This window comes from Lemur catta, chromosome 12 (assembly GCF_020740605.2).
Source record: "Lemur catta isolate mLemCat1 chromosome 12, mLemCat1.pri, whole genome shotgun sequence".
NCBI lineage: Eukaryota > Metazoa > Chordata > Mammalia > Primates > Lemuridae > Lemur > Lemur catta.
Genome location: NC_059139.1, coordinates 28,606,366 through 28,631,544, shown reverse-complemented (window position 1 = coordinate 28,631,544; position 25,179 = coordinate 28,606,366). Strand labels below are relative to the sequence as shown.

Below are 25,179 nucleotides of genomic sequence, written 5' to 3'. Positions count from 1 at the left end.
GTTTACCTGTAAATTATACTTAAGCTTGATAAGTTAAGAAAAACACTTTACCCTTATGAACTATTTTTCAAGTTTTCACATTATATTTTACATTACTAATTTTCAAGTTTTTATATTACATTTTTATTGAAAAAAAAACAAAACAATAAAAAAACACAGTTTTCATTAAATTAGAAAGGATCATTTTGTTTTCAAAGCTTTTATTCTATGTTTGTAATAAAACACCGTGGCTCCAAAGAAAAAAAAATTTTTTAGTGTGACAGTCAATGTGTTAAAAGTGAGCAAGTATGTTATAGAACAGTTTGTGACAAGTAATTCATGATAAAAGCAACAGACAGAGAGCAAGAGAGTGTTTGGATTACCCTCCTAGGGGTTGTTTAGTGCATGAGACATGGGTGTGGGCAGGAATATAGACAGGTGGCAGTGGCAACAGCTTAAGGGAATCAAAGAGTACAGATCTGGAAGGGAAAACAAATACCAGGATGTTGGGAATTTCCAGCTTCCCTGTAATCTGTTAAAAGTTTCATTTTCTCATGGGAAAAGGAAGTTTAATATAATCATGTAAAGTACAGATTTTAGAATCAAAAAGGCTTAATATGAAAACTGGCTCTGCAGTACTCTGTGACCTTGGGCAATTAATAATGGATAATAATATCTATATTGTCCCCAAATTCCTTATCTGTAAAATGAGAATTATAATAGCAGTAGTTATAGTGTTGTAATATCAGGAAGATTAAATAAAATTCAAAACAAATTCAAAGAGTTGTACCTTGCACATAGTCATCCCTATGTAAATGTTAGTCTACTCTTATTATTTATATTCAGCTAAAAGTAAATTATCTGATAAATTCTTTATTTGCCTTGAAGTAAATCATTTTCCACTAAAATTCCATCAACCTGACTGTCAAGGAAGATTTTGCTGGAGGGGTGGAAATGAGAGACCCTCTGGAGAAAGTAATTCTGTTCTGTCATCTTAAAATAGTGCTTCTCTAATTCATTGTGCTTATAAAACACCCAAATATCTTTTTAATATGTTCAATTTAATCCAGTTGGCCTGGCATGAGAACCCTTGATTCCACATTTATAAAAGATCCCAAGTGATGTTGATCCTGCTGGTCCATGGACCACACTTTGAGTAAAAAGGCCATAGAATACCTGAAATAGAGAGAAGAAAACATGGCAGAAAGTGCGGCATGTAACACGGATTACCAAAAGGCAAATTTCAGAGGCCATAGAAAGACTGTTAAGATTTCTTGGACCAAGGCCTGAAAAGAAGATGGCTCAGATCCAAAACCAATGATATAAAATGCAGTTTTCAAACGTGAAATTTTGACTTTATAATCTCAAAGAATCCTGAAGGGAATTTCCATATACCCACAAGCATCAATTAAATAAAATAATAACATGTACAGAAAATTAAAGAAAGGAAAATAACTAAGGAAGAAGAGTGATCTAAGCATGAAAGAATAATGTTAGTAGGTTGATAAATCTTAGAATATATCGAGGTTTCTTAAGGCACCCCAAATTACTTTTTAATGATATTTTTATAGCAAGAACAGCACAATGAAAAGACCCACTATAAATCGATTAACCTGTCAACTGATGAGAGAGAGAACTCCAAACTCCTCAGTTTTCAGCTTGATTCGAACTATGGTCTACACTCTGGAAAGTGAAGAATGAAAATTAATACAAAGGATAAGAAGCTGATTAGTGGTAGAAATACTGTATCATACCAATTTCTCTAAATGGGTTCGAATGTTTTTGTTTATGTAGATTACATTCTCTACTAATTAGAGATCATTGAACAGAATCTTTGCAAAACCATGATGAACGTAACAGTTCTAGAAGATCCTAAATGACCAAATATTGTCCAATTTGTTTTAATAGTGGTTTCCATGATGCAATGTCTAATGAACATGATGCTAATTCTTGACTGGATTTGGTACATATTTTTTAAAAGATAAAAATGATAAAATATTTTTCTAATATTTTTCTCCTTTGACCAATGGATTCCTGTCCATCTTTAAAGAACCCATCCAAATGTAATTTCCTTGATGAAATAATTTTTCATTTTCTTAGATAGAATTAGTTACATTCTCTGTGTTCCCATTAAACTGAGTATAAATTTCAGTCACTATACTTACAACAGCGTATTTTGGTTTCTTAGTCACATGTCTATTTTGTAACTTTATAGGGAAAGGCTTATTTTTATCCCTATAATTCTATGTTCAGCACAGTATATGAATTTAAAATCAAAATTTTAAATATCAAAATTGGAATCTAAACACATAGAACACATGCATACACAGAATATAATTCAATCTTACGTTGTATTCATCAAAATATAGTGTCTAGATTAAGGGACATGTAAATCTCAGTCAACTTAGTGGTGCTCAAACTATGTCAAAAGTATACATTTTAGAAAATGCAGTACAGTTCAGTCATTAAGAGCACAGACTCTATAGCCCAGACTACCCTAGATTCCAGTGCCATCTCTGTCATGTGCTTCAGCATGTGCTACTGCATGAAGCTGCTAGAATGAGTAAATGAAATTATCTATATAGAAAACACTTAAAATGGTGGCTAGCACATAACAAGCACTGGGTGTTATTGTTACTATAAGTTATTGTTAATTATTCCGGGTACTGCCCTTTAAGAGCACCACTGATACACAGTCCAGTCCAGAGAGAGGTGACCAAGAGAACAAAAGAATCAAAATCATTTTATAAGGAATTTCAAAATATCTCAGCTGTTAGGCTGGGACTGATATTTGAGAAGGGTGGAAGGGACAAGAGGACAGCTGTCTTCAAAAATGAGAGAATGAGTACCATTGACCTAAGACACTCAAGAGGACAAAAATTGTACCAAAATTGGACACCACAGGGAGGAAGATTTAGGTTCAAATAAGGAAGACTTTTCTCATATGGAGTAAGTAGAATGGAATACTCTGAGGTACTTAAGCCGGATTTAGAGCACTTGTCAGGGATGATAAATATGAGAATGAATCATTGAATGGTAGGAGCGCTGGGCTAGCTGATTCATCTGAGACCTGAGTTTTATCCTATTTATTTTACGAATGAAGAACTGAAGGCCTGAAATGTGAAGTAACTTGACCACAGATAGACAGAGAACTAAATAGCTGCAGATCCTGGCCTAGAACCCACTTTTTCAAATTCCCCCTCTAGGGCTCTTTGCTAGAAAGTCTTGCTTTCAGAAGGAAAGTATTTTCCAGAACAAATAGGTGTGTGCTCCGAAGTAAGAGCCTGAAGCAAATGTACAGGTGAGGCAATGCATAGGTGAGAAAAAGTGAGTAGAGCAAGCCATGTAGCATAAAGTCATTAAATCCTGGATAAGCAATGCCTGGGGCTTCTCTGGTGACTCCTTGTATGCTATTTCCAGACATGAGTTTTGTATGTAAACTTGATCACAGAGTGTTCCGAAAGGTAAAGTTTTGTGAGTATACACTACGTAAACTTGAGAACGTATTTGCCAATTTTGCTCTGTGTGTCCCAAATTTTCATCTGGAATAAATGTGTACTAGGTTTGAGTTCAATGAATAAAGTAATTGAAATCAAACCCCCTCTCTGACTCTTCTACCAAGGGGTCAGGGAGTCTATGTTCGGATATCTCAATAGACATCATCCCATTTTAACTATCTTTAATAGTAATAACAAAACTGAATGAGGAGGGGAAAAGAAATTTTCTTTACATAAAACCCTGTTGGTTTATAGAAGAACTTATTCTGCTTTTTCAGGCATTGGTCATATGAAGAATAAAATATTATTTAATGGGTTGATTGATAAAACATAAGATCATTCAAGTTTATTATGGACAAAATAATGAACAAATCTTAACTGGGCTATAAAACCGTACTCTATACTCCAAGTAGGTTTTGTAGTCAGCAGATATTTTGCTCACTGTGAGAAAGATGGGAATGTTTTAGAAATCATTCTTCTCCCCAACTTCTTAAAATGTTTGAGTATTATGAATCTGCTCCTTTGTCTTTCCTTTCATTAAAATATATGCCTATAGGCCGGGCACGGTGGCTCACGCCTGTAATCCTAGCCCTCCGGGAGGCCGAGGTGGGTGGATTGCTCGAGGTCAGGAGTTCGAGACCAGCCTGAGCGAGACTCCATCTCTACTAAAAATAGAAATAAAAATTATCTGGACAACTAAAAATATATATAGAAAAAATTAGCTGGGCATGGTGGCGCATGCCTGTAGTTCTAGCTACTCTGGAGGCTGAGGCAGGAGGATCGCTTGAGCCCAGGAGTTTGAGGTTGCTGTGAGCTAGGCTGATGCCACGGCACTCACTCTAGCCCAGGCAACAAAGTGAGACTCCATCTCAAAAAAAAAAAAAAAAAAAAAAAAAATATATATATATATATACATATATATATGCCTATGAAAGTAAAGTCTCTGTTTTGTTCACTGATATACCTCCACGTACCTAGAATTACACTTGACATATAATTTGTACTTGATAAATATTAGTTGAATAAATGAATAAAAAAGTGAATGAATTGACAAGTGGTGGTGGATAGAACAGGGAGAAGGGTAGCTCATCAAAACCACTTTAAGTTTGCCAGATTTAGCAAATAAAAAGGGAGTTCTTATAGTAAAAAAAAATCATTGTTTATCTAAAATTCAAATTTAATTGAACATCCTGTATTTTATCTGGCAAGTCTACACTTAGAAAAAAAGAAAAACCCTAAGAACAAAAGTATGTGAGGTCATTAATATTTACCTATAATAAAGGAAGAAATAAATTTTCTTTCAAGACAATGTTGATGGACGTATGGAAATCACACTGTATGTGTTTAAAAAATAAAATAAAACTTACAAAAGAATCAAAAAGGATAAAGATAAATCCTCTTTAAAAATACAGTTTAGTTTTTAAAAATCTCTCTAGACTCAGGGATGTTATCACCTATTCCATGACGTGTGTATGTGGGCGTGTTTTGGGATAAACCCTAAAACAGTTTTTAAGTGTTTTTTTAAGCTTTGTCCTTCTCTACTTGGAGGTCATCACAGACCAGTTGTTGCTGTTGGTCACAAACATGGCCTTACATTTTGGATTTTACAGTGGGCTCTTAAAAGAATTATTACATTAATTCACTTAGACTTTAATCTGTTTCACAAAGTACTTTCTCTTGCAATGAATATGTAAATATATACAATTAACTTTTAAAATATTTTTCAGTGCTAATAAAAGTTTCTGTTTTACAAAAATATGTACCTGAATGCATTTCTTACCTCTTTTTAATTATTCATACCCTAGAGAATCTAACCTAGTGGCTCTCAACCTTGGCTCTATGGTGTTTTAAAAATATAGCAGAAAAATGAACTAACTTCCAGAAAAGTAAATGGAAACTTTTATGGGTGGAAACCAGGCATTATATTTTTAAATAAACTTATAAGACATTCTGATGCTCACCTGTGAGATTTTTCCCATTTCATCCTAATCAAGAAATAATTCAAAATAGTAATATAATTATTGTTTTATTATAGGCTAAAAATTCTTCTTGAAATGCACCTATATAAGTAATAAAGAATAAAGCCAATATCCAAAAATAAGGAGGAGGCATATATTAGTCTTATTCCTTTATATCCTGGTACATTATCTTATAATTGGGAACACCTCCTTTTTGGAATACCTTGCCTGGGCTCTGGTGAGGAATGATGGAAAGGTAATATTGGAAAATTGCCTGAAGTATTCTTTAAGATACCCTGTACATGCGTGACATTAGAGTTTTTTGCTCTTCAAACGCCTTCTTTTTTTTTTCGCCTGTGAATTCTGCTTGTTAAAAAGAGCCAACCTAAAGTACAGTCACATTATGTAAATTAAGTTCTTCAGCTAATTATTAGCAATAATTTACAATGTGATGAAAAGATGAATTCATTTGAATGTTAATGATCAGCTTTTATTCATACACTTTTAAAAATAACTTGCAGCTTAAGGAAAATAGAATATGTAAGTGCACGTTAGAAACTTTTTCTTAATCCCAAACATATTGTATACATTTTAAATAATGCTAGACAGAAGATACCATATCATGATGCCTCAATTATCTATTTTAATATTAACAAAATTCAGAGAATTTGCTAATAAATATGCATCATGATTAAACAGATAAATTTCCAAGTAGTTTTGGAGCCAAACTTTCAGAAGAATCTTAGTAGGGGGGAAATATCCTTTCATGGAAAGGTTGTACTCCTAAGTTTAAATAATTGTGACTTGATCACTAAGTTATATAATGTACACTAATATCTGCATATAATAACGATACCTTAAAAAAGAATGTGGTCTGCTGATTCCTAATATATATTCAAATATAAGCTAATAGCTCAGTTATTTAGGGGCCTATTTTCTAGTTTATGAATTATTTATTTGCTTTGTTTTGAAGAGGTTATTAGCTTTTGGGGACAAGAGAATAATAAAGCTCCAGAGCTTGATGATAGTGTTGTGAGATATTTAAGCATGGGAGAGAGGCATTAGTTATAAAACCAAATAACTTTTAATTTAATGAAGGGCCAAAGCAAAATGTTCATAGTTCAAAGATTCATTCCTTATGGATTATTGAATGCCATAAAATAAACTCTCCAAGAATTCCCATGTGCTTTAGGTTTGAAATGAAATATAACAGATAGGATTTTTACCAACATATCTAGGAAAGGGGCTGATATCAAAAACTGTAGCCATGGCATTTATTTGATACCACTAGTATTGACTGCCATTGATTGGGCTTGGCTGCTCTGAGCTCATTGAATTCCAGTATGATTTAAATTTTTCCAAGGGGTATTCTATTTGGCCTTTACCCATGGATTAAATCTGGGCATAAGCAATGGATGTAATAGGACTTAACCCACTGTACCATAGACAATTTTGAACTTGGTACAAAAAATTGATTTCTAAAATTTGAGAAATTCTTCTAATATCATCAAAATAATGACCAAACCACTAACTATAGCCACCACTAACTATTATCAAAACAAAATTTGGGAGTTGAGCCCAATCTCTCTCCCCCTACCCGACAAGATCCTATTGCAGTGATCCCTACACCTATTGAAATGGTCCTTAATAATGTCTATCTTACTGAGCTCTTTTTTTTTAATGTTGCTTTATAGATATAAGGCAGTGCTAAGGGTAAATGTTATTAATAACAAGTACTGATCTGATTCAGGAAAATTCTATATGCTTAAAACTTCTGTGAACAATATTCAGCTAAAAGCTGTCATTAATTCAGCTCTTTTGAGTGTTGGAAGATTTTTGGGTTATTTTACTGCCCAAACACCCACAAATTATCAAATGAAGAAGTTGTAAATTTTGTAACTACCCAGATTTTACATCTTTTTTATTAAGCCATTTTCTCATTGTGTCTCTAAGTCCCATTAAACATTAAGAAGAAGAATTTATAACCACACATGCCCAAGGAAAGTGTAGTTTCTATTAGGCAATAGAATTGACACATTCTTTATTGCAATATAATCTTACTAGACTTAATTTACATAATGGATGTGAAATAAATTAACAGCTGACACAATCCTGTTTTGGAACATTCAACACCTCCTTCATCATCAAAAAGCCAACATCTTTATGACACTGATTTGAGTATGCTAAAAAGTTATTTAAATTAGCTGGCAACTTCCTACATTTTAGTTAAATTCACTCAAGATATTTACTTGTGACTGATATAATGCTATGCTTCCTCATAGAAAGCATTCTTCCATGGAAACAATTGTAGAATGGCAATAGGTGGCTCATGAGATAGGAGGAAGAACTCAAAAATAGGTCACTTACCAGCCATCTATAACAAATTTTATTGCTTGGACCAACATAAGCCTGGAAAACATCTGTGACAATTGTCCAATGCAGTCTGAATTATTCCTAAAGTGTTTGATTTTTAAAATTCTTATTCTGATAATTCTTCTTTTAAAGTTGGTGTGCTGAAATTAGATATGGGTTTTCCCTCTTTTATAGTTCTATTATCCCAATAAAAGTAATACAGTCAAGAGTTAGCTATTATTTTAAAAAAATAACTTCAGCCATAAAATGTCAATGATATCATTGCCCAAATCAAACAATTACCAAAGTTCCTTGGACATTGTTACTAGAGCATTTAACTAAAAAAATAAATATATTGTGACTATAAAGCTAAAAGTGTTCTTTCTCACAAATTTCAAAAGCAGTGAACATAGACATACTTTTGGGAGGGAATTACAGATCTTCAGATCTTTATGATAAATTAGAAGCATTAAATTAAGAAATTTAAAAACTAATAAGATACTTAAGTATTAACAAGAAAAATCTTCTAGCATATACATTTCAAGATACCTAAACAATCACAATATTATCTGTCTGCTTTTCTAACTCTTGAAAAGAAGAAATTTGTTTTCATCACTTAGATTCTTCTTGACGTCTTACCTTTGGAATGATCAGAATCAGTTTTCCTAAGTGCCGTCTTGCCTGGATTTGAATGTATTCCTCATGAACTGCCAAATGCATTTCTTCCCAACCTTCATGTCCTTATTCTCAGTCCCTCCACCTGGAATGTTAATATATATTTGATGATTATACTTTACAGTCTAGAATTCAGGGATCATGAACTCAAAAGCCATCAGAGACACAGAAGGTAATGTTAATTTGTAAAGCAGCTAGGAGAAAGGTAACTGAGAAACACAGAACCTGTGGTGAACTACAAAGTAGATACTTACCCCAAAGCATTCAAATTCAAATTATTAGAAAATAAACAAAAAAACAGAACTAGCCCAGCAAGATAATTTAGCAAGATAGATAGCTTCAGCCCAACAGCTGCCATGTTGCAACTTTTAGTCTAGATCAGTGGTTCTCAAGACAGGCTGCCCAGCAGAGTCACGGCATAAATGGAAGTAAAACAAAACTATACATGCTCAGGCCCTTCCCTTAGAAATGTGGGTTAAATGGTCTGGGGTGGGTGCTAATGCCAAAGTTGAGGACTTCTGGTCTAAAGAAATAGATTTTATTATATCACATGGGTAGTATTTACGTTTTTCTACTTAGATGATAATTTCTACAGATCAGGAGCAGGTGGTGATTTTCATATTTACAATAAAGCCAATTTATGGAGCTGTTTTTCAAATTCCAATGAGAGATTTTCCTACACTGTCTTTGGTCACACATTTACCTGTTAGATAGTTAGCTGAGGTTCGGGATACAAACAGCCATTTCAGAACATTACCTCTGTAACTATGTGTATTAGTCAGGGTCTGCCAGAGAAACAGAACCAATAGGAGGCGTGTGTCTGTGTGTGTGTATACAGAGAGAGACAAAGACAGATAGAGATAGATATATAGATAGATACAGACAGAGAGGTAGGAGTGTGTGTGTGTGTGTGTGTGTGTGTGTGTGTGTGTGTGTGTGTGTGTGTAGTTGGTTGGGGGGTATTTTAATACATTGGCTCACGTCATTGTGAAGGTTGGCAAGTCCAAAATCTGCAAGGTAGGCCAGCAGGCTAGAGTCCCAGGGAAAAAATCATGTTGCAGTTTTAGTCCAAAGACAATCTGGAAATAGAATTGCCTCTTCCCTAAGGGACCTCCTTTTTTCTCTTAAGGCCTTCAGCAGATTGGATAAGGCCCACCCACATTATGGAGGGTTATGTACTTGAGTCAAAGTCTACTGATTTAAATGTTAATCCTCTCTAAAAGAATATATTTACAGCAACATTTACACTGGTAATTGACCAAATATTTGGATATCATTGTCTAGCTAAGTTGACATATAAAATTAACCATCACACTGTGCTAACTACCACACAAATGAAGAATGGAACTACTTGCTTTTTATGAAACAGAATTACATTCTCTTACTTACAATTAAGACTCTTGGTTACCTATCTGTTCTAACTAGCCAAACTAAGAGCTAAAAAAAAATACAATTTTTTCTTATTTCCACGCCTATGTTCCTTCTTTTATATTTTGTTTCCTTTAGAAGATTTTGTGTTATCAAGAGAATCCTCTCTATCCAAGATCCCTACTACTAGAAAACTTACTTCATTTTATTCTTTGCCTATTTATCTTTCCATTTACTAAGTTAATGTTCTCCTCAAAGTGACAGACTTATGTTTAATGGGCTCAGAAACTAAAAGCAACTTAAACAGCTGCTGTAGTCGAAAGTATGAGATATGGAAGTACTATGGTTTGAAGGTATCTCCCAAAAAGTATGTGTTGGAAACTTAATTCTCAATGCAACAGTGTTGGGAGGTGGAGCCTAATGGGAGGTGTTTAGGTAAATAAATTAATGCCAATTATTAAAGTGCTTGAAGCTGTGAGTTCGATCTCTTGTTCTCTCTCTTACATGTGCTCTCTTGCCCTGCCATGTTCTGCCATTAAATGATGCAGAAGAATGCTGCCACATGCAGGGCTCTCTACTTTGGAATTCTCAGCCTCCAGAATTGTAAGAAATAAAGCTCTGTTCTTTATAAATTACCCAATCTCAGGTATTCTGCTATAGCAGCACAAAGTGGACTAATACAGGAAGTATACTTATAATAGCATGGTGGTTTTAAAAGATGGTTATAATTTCTTTGGATCTCCTCCCATCCAGAGGTAGTGTCTATGTCTCCCCCTTTTGAGTCTGAGAAGCTTTATGACTATTTCAACAAGTAGAGTACAGCAGAAGTAATGTTATGTGACTTCCAAGACTAGATCATAAAAATTCTTGCAGCATCTGCCAGGCTTTCTTGGGATTATCACTCTGAGAAAGGCTAACTTCCACAGAAGTAGTCTGACTAGTCTGAGATTGCCATGCCAGAGAAGCCACATGAAGGAATTAGAGTCCTGCTAAGGTGTCAAACAAGTAAATGAAGTCATCTTGGACTCTACAGACCAGCCTATTGGCTGAATACCAATGAGTGACTTCATTTGCTACCATAAGGAGCAGATTTGAGTTCTACCTAAATTCCTCACCCACAGAATTAATGCAGTACAATAAGATGGTTGTTGTTTTAAGCCACTCAGTTTTGGGATAGTTGTTACACAGGAATATAATCAGAACATCAAATAGTTGAGACAAAGGACTAAAAATTAAGAGCTGAGACATCTATCTTTTCTCTTGAGTTAAATGCAGAAGCAAACTTGAATGGAGCTAATACACAAAGAAGGCTGTCATAAAGCTAAATGCTCTCTAGAAAGACCAGCACAAGGGTGGTGATAGCATCGTTGTGTTCTGCTGTCTATTTAATAACTCTGCTTTGATGTAAGGAAGGGAAGCACTTCAAAAAATACATATCTAAGACCTCTTAATTTTTTATCATCCAGCTGATCTATCCCCAGTCATCCTCTATTCACCCAATTATTAATACAGTGCGAGAAATTCAGAGTAATCCTAGTCTTCCCCCTTTCCTTCAGTCAGCACAATAAATCCTGTTAAGTCTGCCTCCAAAATATTCCTCAATTCCATTCACTTCTCTGCACCTTTCCATTGCCTTCCCAGGTCACCACAATTTCTTGCTTGGTTTATGGCAATAGCTTCTTCACTGGTTACCTCACTTCCTCTCAAAGCATCTCACTACTCTGCTTAAAACCTGCCTTTTCTTCCATTACCTTTATAATAAAAATTCAATGTCTTCACCATGACCTACAAGGTCTTGATTGCCCTAACCCATAACAGCATCTGCAATCTTATATCAAGGAGATCCGCTATTTACACACAACATTCCAGCCACACTGGCCTTCCAAGTACCCCAAACTTTCCAAACACTTTTCTGCTGCAGTGTTTTTGTGCTTGCTGTGTTCATTGTCTTGAACACTCCTCACATGTCTGACTCCTCATTCTCACATTTCTTAATATTCTCTATTATAGAGCACTTATTGTCCTCAAAATATTAATACCAATTTCAACATTTATCATCACACTTATTTCTACACTTTCTATTTTTCCTACTGGCAAATAAGCCCCAGATGGAAACAGAGATCTTGTTTGTTCTAATCCACCACTTGTATTGCCCTTGTCTAGAACCATGCCATAGACATAACAGATGCTCAGTGAATATTTCTGAATCCTTGAGTGATTGAATGAGTACTTCAAGCTCTGACACTTTACTACATCTGTAAATAATTGTGTGATCTGAATGCCTAGATTTGGCTAAGAGCAGAGACTCTGTTGCAAAGTGCTGATCTGCTTAACTAAGACATTCTAAATAAATGCTTTCAGTTGTCATCAGTATGGCTCTCAGTCATCTGTTGATTTCAGTATTTGTTGAATGCCTGCATTGTGCCCCATGACAGGATAGCGTAATACAATGCACACATGCCTCACCAATCTAGGACACATCACAGGCCACATTAATATTAGTACTTTAAAATTGCTATTTCCAACTTCTCAACTTCAAATTCAGGAACTCAAATGTCTTGATCCTTCCCACCTCTTCAGCAACAAAGGGGTCTTATATACACTCTGATATCAGCTTGAACTCTCCACTGTCTGCTGCTACTCCAAGCTTTGCCTTCATCATCATTGCTGTCTGGTTACCGTATACAGGCCTCTGATTTCATTAAGGTGCATATTCCTACCTTTTTATTTGCAGCATTAATGTTCTCAATCCTAGCAGTATCACAGTATGTCAGTAGCCTTTGAAATGTTCCATCCCACTCTATTAAGCTCCATTGGAAGTGGGTGGGGTCCCATAGCAGGACAGCTTGGGCATCTGAGCTAGTTAGAGTAGACTCACAATACAAGTAGACTCAAAAACATGTAAGACTCAAATCAATAGAAGTACCTTTCTGGATCATGTGAGATAACAGGTTGGTAAGGCTGCTATCTCCCATGGAGTCATACAGAGACCTAGACTGATGAAGTTTCTGCCATCTTCAGCATGAGGCTTCCAAAGTTCCCATGGAGAGGTTTCCATTGCAAGCATCAGGAAGGAGAAAAGAGCATGAAGAGCATGCAGGAACACTATGTGGGTCTTTCACAAGCCAGGTCTGGAATAGCAATATTACTTCTTATCATATTGCACTGGATCGAACTCAGTCATCGTGGTAACACCCAATGACAAGGAGAGATGGGACATGTAACACTTACCCGAGAAGTCACTTTCCAGTAACAATTCATGAATTTTTGTTCTTCCTGCCACAGCCCATAATTGTTTCAGAAAATAGTGGAATACTCCTGTCAGTTCACACACAGCCCTTCAAGTCCCCAGGATCTTCACATGCTTCTAGGGTAGATATATTGGATTGGTTTCAGGACTTGGCACCCCACATATCCAGACATACCATTCCACTCTGATCTTTAGTCCCTTTTCCTGAGTCTGCAAACTTCTGCAAAGGTTCAATGTTCTCCCTGTATCCTGGCTTCCAGAGCTTTCTATTGAACCATAAGCTATATCTGTAACATTTCAAATAAAATATAGTTTTTTACCTCCATGTAAACTCCTCAACCCTCAAACAAATCACTGAAAAAAAATAGATATTTTCTGGTAATAGTGCTGCTTAAAATCATCTACCAGTAATACTCATACCTCGACGCCAATCTTTCTGGGATCTTTGTTAGAAATTTGAAATGAGCCTGGATATTGTTTGGAATTTATGAAGTCATAGGGGCTAGAGAAAGAATTCCAGATAAGAGATAAGACTTGAGCAAAGACCAACAGGAATTCATTCATCATTCATTCATTCATTAAATATGTACAGCTCTGAGGTTCAGAGAAAGAAAATAACTTTCTGATTTATGAACCAGATATTATACTCTTTACATTGCCTTTAAACTACTTTATGGTAGAAACTGTTATTTATTCTCTTACTAATCTTCAAAAAATTGATTACAAATCCCATTTCACTAAAAATGTAAGAGTACATCTTACAGTTTAAAAATAATACTTGGAGGCCTTAATTCTGATTTCATTGATGACAATCTTCTCTTAATCAGAAGTAAGATTAGAATAAATTCAAATAGATTATAGATATTTTCAAGATGAAGTCATGAAACAAACAATAACAAAAAAATAAGGCTGAAAATAAGGATAATATATTTGAGAATTGTAAACTATAGACAAGAGTCCAAAATTCATAAAGCTCAGTGTTTAGAGCACTGGGTAAGTAATAAAATTTTGGAAAGTCAATAAACTGCAATGTTCCAATCCTTCTTTCTGAAGGAAAGCTGGACAGGCATGGCCTAACTGGCTCAAGTTTGAGGGGCCGCCTCAGAAGGCAGGAGTGCCTCTTGCTTGCATCTGTGGTGCATAGTGCCAGAGTCCAAATACCAAATTGTATTCCAAGAAGAGATGCCAAGGGTCAATTTGCAGAAATGTGTCCAAATATGCTGTCAAACCAAAGAAACCTGAGAGTCAAACCCACAACAGCCAGGAATCCAGGGAAGGCTACACCAAGAAACAATGGGTCAAAACTGGGTAATGACCAGAATCTAATGTTTTGGGCTGTCATTGTTTTAGGTGTGGTGTAGGGTAGGATAAACCAGTGTATTTAAAGGACCTAGAACAAGGAAGACAGCAAGAAAACTGGTTTTTGAAAAATAGCGGGATAGAAATTAATTCTACCAGAGAATATTTCTAGGAATGTGAAATAAGCAGTAATAAATGTAACTTGAGTTGAAAAAAACTGAGATCTTGGCTCTTTCTAAACATATTATGTTGACTAAATTTTCAAATAGAGTTTTGAATTTTAACTAAAAAAGTCATTGGTGTAGAATAAGAAATTATTTCCAGAAGATTTATATAAAATATTATAACTTTAACAGGTTCTAATTCATAAATCCCCTTTTGAAACAGTTTAATTGGTTGTTACCCAGCAAAAAAAGCAGAGATTTACAGAGTGAAGGGTTGATTATGATAGTTTGGGAATTTGATAGACAGATATTTTGAGCGTAACTCTCTTAAATTGGGTTTCCCTGAAACAAACTCAAGATACAAGAATCCATGTGCAAGTGATTTATGACAAAAGTGCTCCCTGGAAAAACCAGCAAGGGCGTGAGACAAGCAGGAAAGGGAAGAGAACAACACAAACAAGAATGCAATTTCAAGAAAAGCCCCTGTCCTGGAGGATAGCTGCAACTCCACTCCACCAGGGTTCTCTGTGGTGTAGATGTAGGCTATACTTCAGCGTTATCCTGCCCCAGCACAAGACAGCTGGCTTCCATGCTCTTGCACTGCACCAGACCATCATTAGCTAAAAGTCACCTTTAGTGGACATAAATACCAGGCACTTCCAGCTCTCTTCACAGGCAGATGAAGTTAATCCTATTTTGAGCAGTCATAGGTACAGGTTGCTGGAAGCAAAAGTGCAATAAACCTAGGGTCAGGGCTCAGTGAAACAGTAAAGGTATCTGAGGGAATATGGGCAGAAGATTGATAATTGTGGTGGCATTACAGGTTATTTTAGTTTATGTATGTGTCTCAGTCTGTTTGGGCTGCTATAACAAAATACCTTAGGCTGGGTAACTTATAAACAACAGAAATTATTGGAGGCTGGTAAGTACAAGATCAAGATGCCAGCAGATTCGGTGTCTGGTAAGGGCTCACTCTCTGCTTAATAGATGGTACCTTGTCGCTGCATCCTCACAAGACATGAGGCACAGGAGTTTCCTCAAGTCTCTTTTGTAAGGATACTAATCCTATTCGTGAGGACGGAACTCTCATGTCTTCATCACTTCCCAAAGGCTCCCCTTCTTAATACCATCACATTGGGTATTAGGTTCCAAATTATCAATTTGGGGGAACACCAACATTCAGACAATAGCAGTATGTAAACTCTGTTCCATGAAAAAATTCTTTTTACATGATCCTATGATTAAATATTATTTTACAAGGGCATAATATTTAAGTCAATTATAAGAAAAATTAGAAATCAAATAGTATATTATACTTCTTAATCATAACAAAAATAAACCCATAAACCTAGCCATATAATAAAAATTCTAAAAGTAAAGTATAACAGAAATTATCTGGGATGACAATAAATTGACCTAGCAACATAATTTCATAATGGCTAAAGAGAGTGTAAATTCACCCATCACTATCAAGACAGAATGGCATGAATTAGATTAAAAGGTAAATTATAAGAAAAATATAAGGTACACAGGGATGGTAATTGCATTATGATAAAATATATTATGAATGAAAATATTGCATAAATGATATTTGACATTTTAAATAAAAATGCTTTTAAGATGTATTTTAAAAATCTGTAAGACATTCAGGAAGCATTTGATAGATGTGAGATATAGAGCAGGATTTAAATTCACCTGTACCTGTCAATGCATAATTAAACTAATTATGAACATAGTAAGATCAATACTATTCCTCAAATATATATTTAAAATCTTTACACCAAAAGTACTGACCAGACCTTCATAAAAAATGAATTTTCTCTAATAAGTATTTATTCAAAAGCAATATATGTATCTTATCACAACTGAAGCAATCCAAAGATATATAAAGGAAACAAATCTAAAGCTCCCACAAATTCTCCTCTATTTCTACTCCCTCATGTAACCAATTTAAAATTGTTAACTATTTATTGTTAACATCTCTACTGATATTTGTACAAATATATAGATATGTGGGTAATATTTGTTTTTATCAAAAATGATAACCACATACACAGTACTTTTTACCTTCCCTTGTCCATTTAATATTACATGATCATCCTTCCAGATAAATATATATAAATATAAATATATATACACACACACATTTATCTCATTTTCAAATCAGAAAAAACTGTTCAATAACATGGATGACCCAAAATGTATTAAATCATTTCCCTATGAGTGATGGATATTAAAGATGATTCCTTTTCTAGATCACTATAAAGAATGAGACACTAAAAATCTTGTTCCTATGTCCTTACACGCCAGTATTTTATTTCTAATGTATAAATTCCCAGAAGTGGAATTTCTGGGTCAAAAAGTGTGTAGATTTTTTAATTTAAAGGGTAAAAAGAAATTCAGTTGATAACCTAGTTTCCTATTTCACTGAGAAAACAGAAGCAATCAGAGGGGAACTTTCATAAGCTACCTGAGAAAAATTTACCACTTGCCAGTATATGTATCACATACCATGTCCTCCCAACCATCGTACATGAAATATCCATTCTTTTTTTCTGACCATTTGCAATTTTTTTAATTTTTAATTTTTAATTTTTATTTCAGCATATTATACGGGGCTACAAATGTTTAGGTTTCGTATATTGTCTTTGCCCCACCCAAATCAGAGCTTCAAGTGTGTCCATCCCCCAAACGGTGCACACCACACCCATTTGGTGTGAATATACCCATCCCATCTTCCCACCTCCCACCTACCCAACACCGGATGAATGTTACTACTATATGTGCACAAAATGTGCACGTAAGTCTTGATCCATTAATACCAATTTGATGGTGAGTACATGTGCTTGCTTTTCCATTCTTGTGATACTTCCAGTCTCTTCACCCATACACTACATCTCATTCTCTCTTGCCTACTCAAGAGCAGTTTTACTCCCACACTTCTCCCCTTTTCCTCTGTCTCCTACACAAACTCAATTTTTCCATTTCCTCAAGACAAAAAATCTTGGGGTCATCCTTGATTATTCTCTTTCTCTCATGCTGCATATACAGTATAAAAATAGAACAAATCACGTTAATTATACTCTAATATGTATCCAGGATACAACTACTTTTCACCACCTTTAATGCTACAACCTTTGGTACAAGTCATTTGTTTTTCCTGGATTATGTCATTATCACCCAAAGAAGATAGTTCACATAATGGCTCACTCTTGGTGTTGTACATTCTGTGGGTTTGGACAAATGTATAATAACATGGAGCCACCACTGTACTATTGTATAGAATAGTTTCACTGTCCTAAAAATCCTCTGTGCTCTGCCTATTCATCAGTCCCTTCTCCTGAACCCCTGGCAATCAACTATTTTTTTTAATGTCTCCAGTTTTGCCTTTTCTGAAATGTCATATAGCTGGAATCGTGTAGTATGTATTCCTTTTAGATTGATTTCATTCAATTAGTAATGTGCATTTAAGTTTCTTCCATGTCTTTTCATGGCTTGATAGCTCATTTCTTTTTAGCACTGAATATTATTTCATTGTTGGATGTAGCACAGTTTATCCATTCATCTACTGAATGACATCTTGGTTATTTCCAAATTTTAACACTTGCGAATAAAACTTCTATAAACATCCATGTGAAGGTTTTTGTGCACGCATAAGTTTTCAATTCATGTGGGTAAATACCAAGGAGTGTGATTGCTGGGTCATATGGTAAGAGTATGTTTAGTTTTGTAAAAAACTGCCAAACTGTCTTCCAAAGTGGCTGTACCATTTTGCATTCCCACCAGCAAGCAAATGACTTTCTTTTCTCCTCTGTATTGTCCTTCTTCCTCTGTCAAAGTATAGTTGACTATATTTATATATTTCTGGACTTACTATTTTGTTTCACTGATATATTTGTCTCTTCTTTCAGCAATACCTCACTGTCTTAATTACTGTAACTTTATAGTACAGTGCTTTAATTTGGGTGATATCAGTTCTCTGATATTATTCTTCTCCTTCAGTATTTTGTTGGCTACTCTGGGTATTTTGACACTCTATGTAAACTTTAGAATCAGTGTGTGAGTATCCACAAATGAATTTGCTGAGATTTTGATGGATATTGCCTTAAATATATAGTTTAAGTAGGGAATAACTGCCATCTTGACAATACTGAGTCTTCCTATCTATGAACAGAGATTATTTCTCCGTATATTTAGTTCTTCTTTGCTACTTTTCATAAGAGTTTTGTAGTTTTTCTCATATAGATCTTACACATATTTTGTTAGATTTAAACCTAATTATTTCATTTTTTAGATGTGCTAATGTAAATGGCACTGTATTTTAATTTCAAATTCTATTTGTTCATTGCTGGTATATAGGAAAGTGATTGACTTTTGTATATTAACTTTGTGTCCTGCAACATTGCTATAATCACTTATTAGTTCCAAGAGCACTTTTGTTGATTTTTTCATATTTTCTACATAGATGATCATGTCATCTAGAAACAAAAACAGATTTATTTCATCCTTCGTGGTTTGTATATCTTTTATTTCCTTTTCTTGTCTTATTGCATTAGTTAGGACTTCCAGTGTGATGTTTAAAAGTGGTGGTGACAAAGGACAACCTCACCTCGTTCCTAACCTTAGTGGGAAAACTTCAGCATTTTCCATCAGTAAGCATTATGGTAGCTCTTTAGCTGTGGATTTTGTGTGTGTGTGTGTGTGTGTGTGTGTGTGTGTGTGTGTATTCTTTAACAAATTGTCAAAGTTTCCCTCTGTTCCCGGTTTTCTGAGAGTTTTTATGATTAATGGTTTTTGGATTCTGACAGATGATTTTCTGTATCTATTGAAATGATCATGTGATCTTTCCTCTTTAGCCTGTTGATGTGATGGGTGACATTAATTAGAATGTTGATCAGCCTTAAATACCTGTGATAAATTCCCCCTGGTCATTGTGTATGATTCTTTTTATACATTTTTGGATTCAATTTGCTAATATTTTGTTGAAGATTTTTGTATCTATGTTCATGAGAGATACCTGTATGTACTTTTTTGTCTTGTAATGTCTTCATCTGGTTTGGTATTTGAATAATACTGGCCTCACGGAATAAGCTAGAAAGAATTCTCTGTACTTCTATCTTCAGGTGTAAGGAATTGGCATAATTTCTTGCTTAAATATTTGGTAAAATTCATCAGTGAACCCATCTGAGCCTGTTGCTTTCTGTTTTGGAAGGTTATTAATTATTGATTCAATTTCTTTAATAGATATGTATCTATTCAGATTGTCTATTTCTTCTTGCATGAGCATTGGCAGATGGTGTCTTTCAAAGAATTGGTACATTTCACCTAGATTATCAAATTTGTGGGCATAGAATTATTCATTATATTTCTTTATTATCTATTTAATTTCATGAAATCTATAGGGATGTTCCTTCTTTCATTCTGATGCTAATCATTTACATGTCTCTCTTTTTTCTGAGTTAGCTTGCCAGAGTTTTATCAATTTTATTGATCTTTTCAAATAATTACCTTTTGATTTCATTGATTTTCTCTATTGATTTCCTGCATTCAATTTCACTGACTTATGCTCTAATTCTTATTATTTCTTTTTTTCTGCTTACTTTGGATTTAATTTGCTCTTCTTTTACTGGTTTCCTAGGGTAGAAGCTTAGATAATTGATTTTGTTTTTTTCTTTTTTTCTTACTGTATGCATTTAATGCCATAAATTTTTCTCTTTGTGCTGCTTTTGCTGCATCTCACAAATTTTGATAGGTTGTGTTTTCATTTTCATTTACTTCAAAATATTTTTAAATTTCTCTTGAGGTTTCTTATTTGACTGATGTGTTATTCAGAAGTGTGTTGTTTAATCTCCAAGTATTTTAGAATTTTCCAGCTATCTTTTTAGTTTGATTTCTAGTTTAATGCCATTGTAACCTGAGAGCAGATATTTGTATAATTTTTATTTTTTTAAATTTGTTAAGGTGTGTTTTATTGCCCAGAATGTGGTCAAAATTAGTGAATGCTTCATGTCAGCTTGAGAAGAATATATATTCTGCTGTGTTTAGATGAAGTAGCCTATAAATGTGTACTATATCCAGTTAACTGATGGTGGTGTTGAGTTCAACTATTTACTTTTCTGTCTGTTGGATCTGTCCATTTCTGATAGAGGGATATAAAAGTCCACAATAATAGTGGATTAATCTATTTCTCCTTGTAGTTCTATCAGTTTTTGCCTCAAGTATTTTGATGCTTTGGTGTTAGGTGCATATACATTAAGGAGTATAGAGTTCTTTTGGAGAATTGACCCCTTTATGCAATGCCCCTCTTTATAACTTTCTTTGTTCTGACATTTACTTTGTCTTAAATTAATATACTCCTGCTTTTTTTTTTATTAGTATAACATGGTATGTCTTTCTCCATCTTTCTTTTTAATCTACATGTGTCTTTATACATGAGGTGCATTTTTTTTAGTCAACATATAGTTTGGTCTTATTTTTTAATCTATTCTGACAATCTCTGTTTTTTAATGCTTTGTTTAAACCATTGATGTCTAAGATGATTATTGAGAGATTTGGATACTATAATATAGTCACTATTATTGTTATTATTTTAAATAAACTACTACTTGTTAGATCAATTAAAAGTGAGAAGAATTTAATTTATGATTTCATTGCCTAACATCTACAATCCAGTATTGAATAGAAGTGTACCCCTCTCTGGTGGTCTAGTGGCTAGGATTCAATATTGAATAGAAGTGGTGACTATGTACATATTTGCATTATTCCAATATCTGGGGTAAATATTCAACAATTTACCATTATATATGATGCTAGCTATTAATTTTTATATATATCCTTTATTAGATTAAGAAAATTCCTTTCTATTCTTAGTTACTGATGATTTTTATTGTAAATGGGTGCTGAATTTTCTCAAATGCCCTTTCTGTATTTCTTGAAATTGACTTTTCTTTTCTATCCTATTAAAATGGTGATTTACATTTATTTATTTTAAATATTAAAAACAGGTGGGCATTCCTTGGGATAAATTTCACTTAGTCAAGATTTGATATGCTTTTTATAATTTGCATGACTCCATAGATTAATATTTTGTTAGGTTTTTTTGAGATTTTTGGGTTTTTGTGTTTATATTCCTGAGTGATATTGGTCTTTATTTCTTTTGGAATGTCTTTGTTAGACATTCTCTTAGTCTCATAACATAAGTTAGGGAGCAACTGGTCCTCTTTTCAATGAAATATTTTCTGTAATATTAGGGTTATTTTTTCATCAATATTTCTTAGAATTCATCATTGACATCATCTTGGTCTTTAGTTTATTTAGTTTATTTTCCCTAGCAAATTAAATTTCTTTAAGTGATATGGGTCAGTTACTCATCTAAGGTGGGAGTCACTGAGCTTCTGTAAATCCATGAATTTGTACCTTTCACATAGTTGGGAAAATTTTGGCCACTATTTCTTGATTCTTTTTTTTTTTTCTTTGCCACATGCTCCTCTTCTGTCTTTTGGGACACCAGTTACATGTATATTAGAATTTTTAATATTGTACTATAGTTCCCAGAATTTCTTTTTAATTTCAATTTTTTCTCTGTTCTTCAATATATAATTGCCTGATTCTTCAGGCAATCCTGAACTGAGTCTTCAGTTCCACTGATTCTTTCCCTTGAAATCTCCATTCTATTATTAAGCAAAATTTTCATGGAGGATGTTATATTTTTCAGTTCCAGAATTTCTTTTTTTTCCTTTTAAATAGTATTTATCTATCTGCTTAAATTTCTACCTTTTTAGTCATTGTGAGCATAGTTTTCTTTACTTTAATATACCTTATTGAGCATAGCTCCTTTAAAGTCCTGCTATGCTAATTCCAACTTTGGGTCATCTTGGTATTGGCATGTGCTGATTGTCCTTTCTTTTAAAAAAAGATAACATTTTCCTGATTCTTTCCATGTTAAGTGAATTTCAGTTGTATACTGGACATTGTAAATGACATGTTGGGTATTCTGTTGTGTTCCTCTGATTGATTAATTTGACTGGACTCAAACTGTAAACTCTGTAGTAGCTTAGATCTCAGCTTAGTTCCTTTATCTTTAGCGAGGGTTTGTTCCACAGATATATGTTTCAGTGGTTAGACAGATTTTTTTTTTTTTTTTGTCTGCCAGAGAATTGTATAGAATATATACAGAAAATCTGGGGCCCCCATTCTTTGGCTCTCATCTTTCCAGGATTGCTCCTCACTTTCCTATGGTTAAGGTTGTCATTCTGTCTTTTTGTGTTTTTGGCCAGAAAGTCTGTGGTTGTCCATCAGAGATTTAATCATCCCACATGGTCACTACAGCCTACCCGCAGGCTTCTCCTTTCATAGTCACAAGCTCTGCCAGAATGCCTGAGACCATATCTACACATGACAATGGCTGGCATAAGAGAAGAGACATCTCTTTTTATTTATTAGTGAAGTTACCAGAAGCCTTCTCCTATGCCAGAACGCAGTCTCATGTCCATCCTAAGGCCAATCACCAGCAAAGCAAATATATTATATTTGGCTCAGTGAGTTATATGGCCGTAAGGAGAAGGGTGGGTCCACTAAATAAATTAGAGATTCTGTCACAAAGGAAAAAGCTGGTAGTAGTTTTTGGATAAGCAGCAAAATAGTGTCTGCTATAAATCCCTCTGCATTGCAAAATTCCAGAAGACACTTTTCATATAGACTAACACAAGAAGCGTGTAATATGGTGCTGTTAAAATTAATTACTACATAATTTATAAAAACAGAATTGGAAAATTCATAAAGTGAAAACCAGGTTTATTTCCATCTAACTGCAGAGCCACTTAAATGGGAATGAGATCAGTGTTGGTTAAAATTCAAGGTACGGATACTCTAAGCATGGTTAAAAAGGAAACAAGAGACCATTCTGGGGGAAGCATATAGATTAATGTATAATCATATTAATAAAAAATATGGACAAAGAGAAATTATTAGACTAAGATTTTCTAAAAAGCCTACAGTAAGTTTTCTCAAAAAAAACAAAAAAAACAAAAAAAGAAGTCGTATTAGTCAGGGTTCTCCAGACAATAAACCAATTATATATAGAGAGAGAGAGAAAGAGAGAGAGAGAGAGAGGATTATAAGGAATGGGCTCACAAGGATTACGGAAGCTGAGAAGCCCCAAAATCTGTAGTCAGAAAGCTGGAGACCAAGAGAGCCAGTGGTGTAGTTTCAATCCAAGTCTGAAGGCCTGAGAATCCACAGAGCCAACAGTGTAAGTTTCAGTCTGAAAGTCAAAGGCTTGCCACCCAAGAGGAGCTGATTTTCCAGTTTGAGTTTGAAGGCAGGAAAAGAATAATGTCCCAGCTCACCCAGTCAGGCAGGAGTTCCCTCTTATTCATGGGAGGGTGAGACTTTATGTTTTATTCATGCCTTCAATGGATTAGATGAGGCCCACCCACATTAGAGAGGGCAGTCCTCTTTACTCAGTCTACTGATTTAATCTCATCCACAAACACTCTCACTGACACACCCAGAATAACCTTTGACCAAATACCTGGGTAACTCATGGCCTAATCAACCTGAGACATAAAATCAACCATCACAAAAATATATCATGAGTTATGGTAAAAGCAAACTCGTCTACTTGAAGAATTATTCCCAGAAGATGACAGGACCAAAATAGGCAGTGATGAAATTGAGTTAGTTCAAGAGTGAAGATTGATATTAAAAATTCAGTCATCTTTTCACACAGATAAAGGGAGAGCTAAGGATTTTTTTCTTTGGGATAAATTCCTGGGAATCATATAATTTTTCTTTTCATTTGTACAGTTTTTGATAATTTATTGTCAATTAATTCCTATTGGCTGAGAACTTTCAACTTTTGATGACTCCAGTGTCATTGAGGACTACCAAATATTACAAATGTAAACAAATAATCAGACAGGGCAGGCTCATCTCATCAGCGATACCTACTTTTGGTTTATTTTAATCAGGTACTGTGGACTTGACTTCCAACCCCTTCCTATCCTAAAATACCTAGATTTATGTCAACATCTTTTTATGAAAAAACTTAACATGACTTAAAAAATATATTTAGTTAGAGTTCCCTTGTATCCACATTTCCATTTATTTACTCACTATATTACTCATTATGTTTCTTTAAAAACAACAAAATTTTATACTGTTTCCTGAAAAATTTTAATATCACGAAAAGAATATTAGAAAGCTATGACACATGGCTCCTAAAGGTTCTGTCATTCATTAACTGGACAATCCAAGGAAAGTAGTTTTCCTTTAATGGACCATAGTTGCTTCATGTGCCATTACAGGGGACAAAAATGAAAATAGAGTTTGGTATAAAATAGGCCTTTCAGTTCCATCATTCCATGTTTCTAAGAAATAAGTAACAAGGTCAGGCTTTCTGTGTTAAATACCATCCATTCCTACCATTGCCATAGTGTACTGTCAATACAGTACGTATTTCTTTAGTCTGAGTCTCATGAGTTAGAGAATTTTAGAGCCAAAAGGTCTTTATCCCTTTGTCTAAATATTATCCCTAAGCCACACAATTATTAATTTCAGAAGCAGAAATATGATCTAGATTTCCTAACTTCCAGGGCTACTTCTCTTCTTTCTGTTTCTAGTCATCTGAAAATGTA

At 34.4% G+C, this 25,179-nt stretch overlaps 1 long non-coding RNA gene across 1 annotated transcript in view; it reads right to left on the bottom strand.

Moving 5' to 3' along the window:
* The window catches only part of LOC123648418, an 80,702-nt gene extending 67,630 nt beyond the window's left edge, over positions 1-13,072 (bottom strand). Inside the window, exons 1-2 of the long non-coding RNA XR_006738624.1 lie at positions 13,061-13,072; positions 8,426-8,546 (exon numbers count right to left, since the gene is read on the bottom strand). This is a non-coding gene — a long non-coding RNA (uncharacterized LOC123648418). The remainder of the gene's footprint in view (positions 1-8,425; positions 8,547-13,060) is intronic.
* Between the last annotated feature and the right edge of the window lie 12,107 nt (positions 13,073-25,179).